The 4,446-nt window shown below is 34.5% G+C and overlaps 1 pseudogene; it reads left to right on the plus strand.

Moving 5' to 3' along the window:
• The first annotated feature begins 4,398 nt into the window (after positions 1–4,398).
• The window catches only part of LOC118340265, a 569-nt pseudogene continuing 521 nt past the window's right edge, over positions 4,399–4,446 (plus strand).

Below are 4,446 nucleotides of genomic sequence, written 5' to 3' on the forward strand. Positions count from 1 at the left end.
ATCAGTTTTCTCTTCGGAAAGAATCCTTGAATCTTACCATAATGTCTGGCGCCGGCAAAGGGGGAGGCAAAGACTCGGTAAAAAGCCGCCCAGCGTCACGTGAAAGTTCTCCTTGATAACCAAACCAGGAATCCAACCAAAACGCCGCCATGCGCGCGTCTGGCTCCGGCCGTGGGCGGTGGGTGGAAAGCGGTATCTCCCCGGTCTGGATCTGACGAGGAAAGACCGCGGTGTGCTCAAGTGTCCCTGGAGAAACGGTGGATTCCGTTGATGGGCCGTTCACCTACCAACCGGAGGCACGCCAAAGAGGGAGGCCGTCACCCGCCAAATGACGTGTGTACGCTCTGGAAGAAGGCAAAGCCGCAAACCCTGTGACGGCTTTCGGCGGTTAAAAACCCAAACCGGCTCCTTGGCACAAACAAAGCACAACGGCTCCTTTTAAGAAAGCCACGCACCACCGTCTGAAGGAGCTCCGTGTCTGTCAAATGAAAAACACTTTTATGTGATTAAACTATGGGAATGTAGTGGCGTTTCTAAACTTTATATTATATTATATCTATAATCTAATAACCTTTTTTAAAGATTTAGAAACCAAAGAACTAAATCACCAAGCATTGTGATATGAAAAACTGGTCTTGTTGCTGAAGGTGAAAAACTCTGGGGTGGCCGTTTTGTATATTCAGTTATAAGGTGACTTTCATTAATTTAAATTAATACTCTACATTTCACTAAAATCATTTGTAAACATAACTCCTGGTTAATCAATATTGTCTTGCATTAACTTATTACCCAGCTGTTAAATTACTTTTGGAGAGGAAGTATATATTTTATAGGTTTAAATATTTTGTCTTTTTGCTGATTTTTGGAAATTTGCAACTATTTGAAAACACTGGGAGGGCCATAGACTAATTAATTTTTGATTTTGTTAATTTAATAATCTTATTCTGATGTGACAACCTTGTAGGCACCCAAGATAAAGTTAAAAAAAAACATCTTGGGTCTTGCATTGATCATAAAATATTTATATTCTTGGAATGGGAGCACCTTCCTCAAAAGTAGTTTCTTCATCTGATAATTATATAGATATATTTTATTAACGTTAATTTAATACCCAACACATTTAATTACATTCATTTTAATGACTATTTAAATGTAATTTTTATGTTGTCTTGATTGCAATTTTCTCTTCATATTAGGGGAAAAATATATTTGCTTTAACCAATTAAAAAGTTAATATTCTTAAAAACCATCATTGAACCAAGAAGTAATGGGAGTAATGGAAACTGAGTTAGTACTCAGTTACAAAGAATAGATGTTACCCTTAGTAAAAAGTTATTAGCAGGATTACATTTTAAGAAAATGAACGTAAGTACAAAAAAAACTTAAACGGAAGAAAACATTTTTTCTGATTTGCTAACTCTTGGTTTCCATTTCTTCTCTGATGTTCACAATTGTGTTGTCTTATGAATACACCTTGGATCAAATTATTCTTATGATATTTTATTTTCTCTGTCTTTATTTACGTTATTTTTGGTGTTTAAAGTGATCCCAAAAAAGTAATGGGAAAGAATAAATTTAATTAATGTTACTTAATATTTGTTGAGGGTTGGTTATAGTTTCATTATTTAGTTAGACTAAAGGTAAACACTTAAACTATGTGTTGAACTATTTTGGTGTATTACAAAACTAAAATATCATAACACAATTCAATTTGAAAACAAATTAAAAAGCAAATAAACTACAATAAGCTGACAAATTTCACCAATATCCTTGCGGTTTGTACATAAAAGGAAGGAAAAGTAAACTAAGAATTGTTTATTTCTTGGACTTTGAATCAAAAAAACATTCCCTAGATTTGAACAATATAATTTTGGGTCAGAAAAAAAAGAAAAAAATGTATTCGGTGTCGTTCCTTTTACCTTTATTGAATATTGTGATATTAGGCCAAAAAATCAAATTACCAAGGTGGTTTTTATATTGGAGGGGTTTAAAGGGCTGGAAAAAACTAAAATATTAACTGGATTTTCTCCTCCTCTGGGTCACCTGTTTTTGGAATCCTCTGTGTTATTCTGCAGGTTTAAAATCAGCTGAAGTTGTATTCTAATAACGTTAAGCAACCTTCCAATCGGTTTAATCATTATAATTTAAACTAATTACCATTTTATTTTTATGGGACTTTAAACAGTAGGCCAATTACTTATTGTATTTTCCCCACAACTAAAAATTGTCATTCTAAACCCTGCGTTATATATATTCATATTAATTTATTATATTATATTTAATAATTATATTATATTTATAATTATTTATATTATATATATTATAGTTTTGTTAACAACCACAGATATGTGGCTCTTGAAAGAAGTCGATCGTATCTTGCTGAGATAGCTAAATACAATGTTGACAATAACAGTATCAATAAAAAATGATTTTAATTAACATTTAACCCTGTAAGACCCAAATATTGAAAATGTTTATGTACGTTTTTAGAGAAATGTTTTAATATTGTAACATTGGGCTTAGTTGGGAGCAGAATTTCTGTATTCATACTAAACAACAATTCAGAACAACTAAGGGTTAATTTGCAGGGTTGATTACTTACTTAGCCCCATAAAGGTATATAACATTAATAATAATCACACATTAGTCATATTTTATGAAGTCATTTATTAAAAAAACTATTAAACAGGATAAAACTACCTGCAGGCATTTCTCTCTGAATGAATCAAGCCATGGTCTGAGTTTCCAGAGTTTGTCTTTCTTCTCCGTCTCAGATACTGTCGTGTTGTTTACAAACGACGTCAACAGCGATTGGAATCTGTTGCGTGGCATCACATCAGCAACAGGTGGGTGCCGTGTGTCCGTCTCCCAATACATACGGGTTCCAGCCATTTGTACAAGGCCCATCTTCAGGTACATGCCAAACATGTTTTCAATTTCCTTTCCAGTGGTGTTTACAGATGTTCCATGTGTCTGAAAGCTGTACTCATTTGTGTTTTGTGCCAGAGCCTCGATCATGTCTTCGGACACAAACGTCTGGACGTATTCCAGTGGTGTGTGGAGGGAAATGTCATCTCCTGTGATATCCAGACCAGAAAAATCTGTGTTGTCCACTTGCTGAGAGACGTCTTCTGAGTCTTCATCACTCTCGTCAGTGTCATCGAGTTCAATCTCAGCGTCACTCTCTCCAGTTTGGATGATATCAATCACATCCTGCACAAGACTTTCTCTTTGCTGGTGGCATCAATTAATTAACATGAATAAATATGCTTTTTATGTTGTAGTACATAACCTGAAGGAATAGATGCTCTCTAATTATCATACTAAAAGGAAAACATGCATACCCCCACTTACATCCACATCCCACATTCAGGAACATTTTCACCTTTCCCAGAACTGAATTGTCTGTTGATATCCTCTTTGTGGACAAAGTCATGGAATTTTAGGTCAGTCTGATCAAATTAACTACATTTTTTTAGAGATAAAACTTTTAAATCAGTCAAATTTGACCAGAACACAACACAAGGGTAGAATGTAAACTGTCCATGTATAAAGAAAATACTGTTTAATTTGATTTGATGAATTTATTCCACAATAACTACATATGTACATGCTCTAGACATTATAATAACAACCAAACAAAAAATGTAAAAGACATTTCACTTACTTGAATCTGATGAATCCAGTCCAATGAAACAAAGAGATGTTGTTTGAGTTTATGGCCATAAGGCGGGATTTATAAACAAATGTACCATCGAATAGCATTGTGAGACTGAACAATAGGACCCAATGACTATGTAAATGTAGTAAAAAAATAAGATAAAATACAACAGATTGTTTTTTAGGATGGCTAAAGGTAACGTAACGTGTTACAGAGTTAATCCTTATAATTACTAATTACCATTTTATTTTTATGACTTTACAAGTAGCATTACTTTGATGTAGTTCCCATACATCTAAATGTCATTCTACAACCCTGCATTGTAAATGACTAATTATTATTATATTATGTTATATTATATAATAGTTTTGTTAACAACCACAGATATTAGGCTCTTGAAAGATGTTGAACATGTTCGACTGAGATACCAAATTACAATGTGGACAATAAAAATATCAATAAAAAATGAGTTTAATTAACATTTGAAAGACAATAAAGCACCAAGTGTGTCTGCAGAGATAAAACAAAGTGAAAATCCTTCTGCTTTCACTTTAACAAGACAAATAACAAGCAGCCGTGTAGCGTTTCGAGACTTCCGCATAGTTACTCGCTGACGCACTGACAACCAACCAATGACAGAGCGGGGACAGCGCAGCCTCATTTGCATACCGTGTATTTAAGAAGCACCAGCTCACCATCTCAGTCACGTCTCTCACTTAAACAGCGAGTAACTCACCATGCCTGATCCAGCACCGAAAACAGCGCCCAAGAAGGGCTCCAAGAAA

This window comes from Morone saxatilis, unplaced genomic scaffold (assembly GCF_004916995.1).
Source record: "Morone saxatilis isolate NCDOM2014 unplaced genomic scaffold, NCSU_SB_2.0 Contig10, whole genome shotgun sequence".
Taxonomy (NCBI): Eukaryota; Metazoa; Chordata; class Actinopteri; family Moronidae; genus Morone; species Morone saxatilis.